Raw genomic sequence first — 6008 nt, 5'->3', positions numbered from 1 at the left:
AAATGTACAAATGTGCTTGACACAATGGATGGATGTATGGATTGTGATAAGAATTGTAGGAGCCCCCAATAAAATGATTAAAAGAAAGAATTACAGTCTCAGAAACCCTATATGGCAGCGGTTCTCAACCTGTGGGTCTCGAGCCCTTTGGGGGGTCAAATGACCCTTTCATAGGGGTCGCCCCATTCATAAGAATAACAAAATGACAGTGAAGTAGCAACAAAAATAATTTCATGGTTGGGGGTCAGCACCACATGAGGAACTGTACTAAAGGGCCGCGGCATTGGGAAGGTGGAGAACCGCTGTGATATCGGGTGATAATGAGTTGGAATGGTCTTAATGGCGGTGAGTTTTTAAATCCTTCAGGAGGTTCATTGTACACAGTCAATACTGGGTAATTTGTTCTAAGTGAAAAGAAAGCTACCTGAGATAGTAATATGTTTGTGCTCATGAGAACAATATCTTCTAGCACTATTTGAGTTTCATTTGTGGAATGGGGCCGTGAAGAGCTATGTAGAATTACAAGGATGCAATGAAGAAGTAGGTTAACTAATGTTCTCTACTTTTATATCTAGGTTCTAAGATCCATTGCAATGGCTCCTATGATAGCCAGGTTGATCGTGCCAGCCTGCCCAGTAGGAACACGGGGGATTAACCAGTCACAGTTTGATTGGAGGGCAATGAGATAACCGACTCTGCACGCCTCCCCCCACCCTCAACCCCCTTGCTCTCTGGTGATCAGAGCGTGCTGGAGCACGCTGCTGTTTTAGCTAGTTCTCTGCCTCAACCTGTGTGCTACACCACCTGTGGCACAAGCCAACCCGTGGATTGTATCACTAGAGCTTGAGGCTCCTTCGAGACCTGCTTCGCCATGCTGCTGGTGCGTACAACACTTGAGCTTGAGACTGGTGGATTCTGTTGCCTTGCACTGCTTGCATTCATTCGATATCCCATCCGGGCCTGCTTCCCCAAGCTCCTGAGCTACTGGCTGTTGCTGACTCACCCTGCTGTTTGCTGCCTGCGGGCAGACTCTGCCTGCCTTGCCCAAGGGAGGACACCGCTGTCTGCTTCCTTGACCTTGTACCTGACAGCCCACATGAGTTGAAGGCTTCTAGTATATTGACTGTTCCATGGAAGTGCGTTGGACTGAGCCCTCTGTACTGCTGTGTGTGTGGACTAATTAGCTGTTAAATTCCTTCTTGCTATAGAAATCCATCTATCCATCTAAATCAATCTATCTATCTATCTATCTATCTATCTATCTATCTATCTATCTATCTATCTATCTATCTATATTCATAAGTGTCCTGGTTTTATTTTTCTAGAGAACCCTGCCTAACACAGCTACCCAGAACTTACAGACAATATGCATGGTTAAAGGGTTTATTAAGGAAATTAACAGGTTGTAACGCAAGTGAGAAGTGTTCAGGATGGAGTTGTTCATCAGGATATTTTACAAAGTTCTTTCAGGGCTGCTAATAGATACATACACAAAGGGCATACCATGCCACTATAAGCCCCATCTCGAAGACATTCAACTCAACTCTGTGGGTCAGCAACCCAGCTCCCTGAATTAAGAGCCCAGAGGCACCCCATTTCACAAGCCAGCCTCAGCTTTACTTCCTCATCGGCTGAGAAGTCAGCCACTTTGGTTCATGCTCTGGCTCCTGGTTCTGCCCCTCCTCTTCCAATGTCACAGCTATGTTCTGGAGGTTGACTGCACAGGGATCTTGGCGTCCAGAGGATGAGTCCACGCCTGGCTCTTACTGGTAATGAGACCTGCCCCCCACCTCCCCCTCTTGCTTCCCAAAGGGCTTGTTTTATGGACACAGTTACTCACAGGTGCATCCTATCAGTATCTTCTGCCACCTTCTTACCAGACCCATGTAGGGCAGGGAAAGGTCATGTGGTGACAGTTGGAGACTTTGGCTAGGAGAGCCACACTAAATGATTCGCTGCCCCCACTGGAAGCATACAGAAAATATCTACACAGTGTTGGGTCTGCTGCCACCTCATTCTCCCCTTCCTTCGCCTGGCTCTGGAGGCAAAAGTCAGATCGCTCCATGTGAAGACAAGAGGTTCAACTGATTCCTGCAGGGTGTATGGAAACTACATGTCAGAGCAATGAGCAAGAAGCATGTCCTACACAGGCACTGGGAAGCAGAAGCAGAGAAACTGACATATGCTAACAAGAACTGGTGAAAGGCGACCCTGAAGCCAGATGAACTGGCCGGTGCCCAGCCACCACTACCAACTTCTCCCCAAGAGATCACGTTAGAAGATCCTGGGTAGAGAGGGAGAAAAACACGAAACAAAACTCAAATCTGTAAAAGTAATCAGGCTTAGTGGTGGTATCGAGACTGGTAGAACCCCTCAAACTGTCGTTCATAGGCATTCCTCAGGTCTGGAACTGAACTCTCCCCTGGCCGTGTTGGAGTCACCAACCATCTAAGATCCAATGGACCACCTTCACCCAAGGACCAAGTCCAGAGGGTTAGGAAGAGGAGGAGGAGTGGAAAGAGGAGACCCAGGGAGGAAGGGAGAAATACGGTGGTACCATGAGGGGATTGCAATGGATGTGTTGAAACAAAATGTATGGATTGTTGGATATAAAATGATGACTGGCTCTGTAAACCTTCACCTAACTCACAATAAAAAGTTAAAAACTAAACAAAAGCGAAAAGAAGAATGCTGGTGCCGTAGCCTCACCAGGCATCAGAGTCCTGTTTCCACTGTAGAGTCACAATACCACTGCTCAGTACAGGATGACCCGGTACGCAAGCTAAACTCGGCATACTTGTGCTTACTGACTAATCCGTAGTGAACGGTTTCCCTTTTTCTTTAACCACATCTAAGATTCTGTCTCTGGAGCCCTGGTGGGGTAGCCGTTACACATTGGACTGTGATCTGCATGGCCGGCAGTTCAAAACCACCAGCAGCTTCGAGGGAAAAAGACTGGACTTTCTCCTTTTCAGTCTCGGAAGCCCCCAGGGCATCGCTGAGTTGGCATTGACTCGGTGGCAATGAGTTTGGTTTGGGGAAGATTCTGTCTCTAGGTACAGCTGGCATCTGTCTTTCTACGAACCCCACAACATTGACAGAATCAAAGATTCCTTTCAAATCTACAATTCTTGACAGGGAGGGAGTTCCCAGTCAGCGCGGTAAGCATTGGCTCCCTCGTGCTTACTGACTAATCTATAGTGAAAAGTTGTACATTGGAGCACAAATAAGCATGTGCTTACCTTGCTTGCCAGGTAATCTGCCCCTGGATCTACCCTGAAGGAGCACAGTGCTTTCTGGGAAAAAGCTGGCTCACCTGGTGCCCTGGCACCTGATTGAGAGATAAAAGAGACGCCAAGCCGAGCAGATCAACTCCTGGAAAACGGGCTAGTCGAATCCCAGGTTCTGCCCAGTGGGAAAGAGGCAGGCTCAAGCCTCAAAGGATTCCCTCCTGCAAGATCTAGAACGTTCCAAAGGCCTTTGGGACCTGGAGAGCAGTGGTTGGCCTGGAGTCAAGGAGACAAAAGCAAAGGGCTTCTTCTTTCAAATGGCGAGGCTGTGCCCGCCCTTGGCAGCAATTACCCAGAGAGGCCTCCATAGACACAGGCCAGCACCATCCCTTCTGACAGCAGCGGCACACATCACCAAGCGCCCTGTAGAAGCCGCTGATTACTTCGATTCCAATAGGAGCTGGGTCTAAAAAGCAATTTTGAACGGGTCGTGGCTTTTTGAACTGACAGCAGCTGGAAACCATAAAGACAGAGCGTGGAAATAGAAGTGGAAAACCCTTTGACGGAGCACAAAAGAAGTCTTCCAACTAGAAATGCCTTTGTCTTGCACGCGCGTCACAGCTCCCTGCTTCACACACAAACACAAGGAAGTCACGCACATCAGCTAAACATCTCAGTCCCTACACTCCAGGGGAAGTTCCCCGAGACCGGCGGTCCTACTTGTTCATCCTGTAATTCCGTACAGGGTCTAGCATCGGGCCTGGCACGGAGTGAGCTGAACATAATTGGAGCAATTGCTGTATTAGCGATTTGATCAGGTAATTGGTACTCTTTACAATAATGAGCCACTACAAAATAAATACCGGAAAACACAATAGAAAAGGCCATTTTTAAGCGCCTCAAAACCAGGAAAACATGCCTCCCTCCCCACCCCCAAACCCCAGAGAAATGTGCAAATACAGGAAGCTTGAAAGAGGAGGCACCCACTCTGCATTCCACAACACAGACTGGGTTGATTGGACTGTGGTGTTGCTAGGCAACCACTTGGCAATTCCCCAAGTGATAGAGATGAACCTGTCATCTGCGTTCTTGGCTAAGCATGACCCGAGGAGACAACAGGTAAAGGACACCCAAGGAATCCCTGCACCTGGATGACACAAGCACTCCTGAAGGTGATGGCGCCGAAGCAAAGCCTCTCGCCCTGTCAGAAAGCGCTGGGTGGCGGAGACAAGAAACTGACAGCACAAGACGGCGCTGTGCATTTTCCTGGCTCTTCCCTGTGGGCAAATCCTGTGGGTTACCCCGTGAGCTCTGTCCGCAAAGCAGAAGACCAAAAGTAGTGTCGGTTTGCATGCAGAGGGCTGTCGGTTCAGGGGCAGGCTGTCTGTGACTGCTGAGAGGAGACTTTCCCAGACGAAAGCAGCCTTTTTAAGCCTTCCAAGGGACACTCAGCACCTCAAAGAAACCCAAGTTCCGGGCGCAGAGAGCACATTTTTCTCTGTACTGTACTGCGAGGACATGCTCTCAGTCATTCATTTCATGGCACATGATTTCCGAGACATGTGAGGGCAATGAGGGGCCAGGAAACTCCGCTCCACTGCAGATGTTGACACCCTCGTCTGACGCAGGTGGGGAACCCAGAGAAAGCACTGGGAGATGCATCGGGGTGGTGGAAAGGGAAAATGAGATGTAAATGCCACTCCAGATTTGGAGCGCTAGGAGGGCTCAGGCTTTTTATGCCCAGTATCCAAGTCACACCCACCTCCAGATGAAAACCTGAAAAAAAGAGTAAGTGCCCACCCTAACCCGACTCTTATGCCCACTCTACGTTTCCTTTAGGGACTGCTTGCTTTTCAATCTCTCATCCGAGATTCGCTTTTGAGACCCCAGCCTCTGGGGTCAAGGCAACCAGTCTAAGAGATTGCAGGTTCTGAATCAAGATAAAACAACCAGGTCATTTGGATCCACAACTGTGCAAGGCGGTGACCCCAACATCTGGTGCATGTTTTACCCAACTGGAGTGACACTGTCTTCAACGAGCCCAGCTGGCCGGGGAGGAAGCCCCCCTGAAAGTACCAACCCTGTGTAGTCCTCGCTGGGAAGAGGAGAGCCGGAGGGTGAAGCTCTGGGCATGTTTCTGGAGCATTAAGCCATACCATCTGTCTTCTCTACTGACCACCAGCCAAGCTTTATAAGATTCCTCACGGAAGCTAGAGTCAGCCAGGAGCCAAATCGAATGTGAGGTGGAGGGTGCCAGGACATTCCTGAGAACAGAAGAGACCTCTTTTGTGTGGAAGGCATGACGAGGGTAATGCTTTCCAGTGACTAGGAGGGCCGGAGGAACAACAGACACACGCGCTGGAATTTCTACCCAAATGTGTAGCAGTTGGCATCTACCGTGAGTTCCCTGCCCAGCCACCCCTGGTTGACTCATAGGCTCGCCTTGGCTTCTGATCCTGCCTTCCAGGTTCCCCACCCACTGATGGTCCCCTGCCACAGGCCCAGACGTGGGAGAGAGCTGTCAGGGAACTAGCCCTGAAGGCACGGTGGGTTATACCTGGGGCTGCTAACTACTGGGTTAGCAGTTCAACACCACCAGCTACTCCGAGGGAGGGGAGGATTTCTACTCCCCTAAGGATTTTCAGCCCTGGAAAGCCACAGGGGTGGTTGTACTCTGTCCTGAGGAATTGACTGGATGGCAGGGAGTGACCCTTGCACCCAGGCCATGGAAAGGCCGGTGTGTGTGTGTGTGTGTGTGTGTGTGTGTGTGTGTGTGTG

Source organism: Echinops telfairi, unplaced genomic scaffold, assembly GCF_000313985.2.
Source record: "Echinops telfairi isolate 266 unplaced genomic scaffold, ASM31398v2 ScPeMD7_18;HRSCAF=68, whole genome shotgun sequence".
Lineage (NCBI taxonomy): Eukaryota > Metazoa > Chordata > Mammalia > Afrosoricida > Tenrecidae > Echinops > Echinops telfairi.
Note: the sequence above shows the minus strand (reverse complement) of the source record.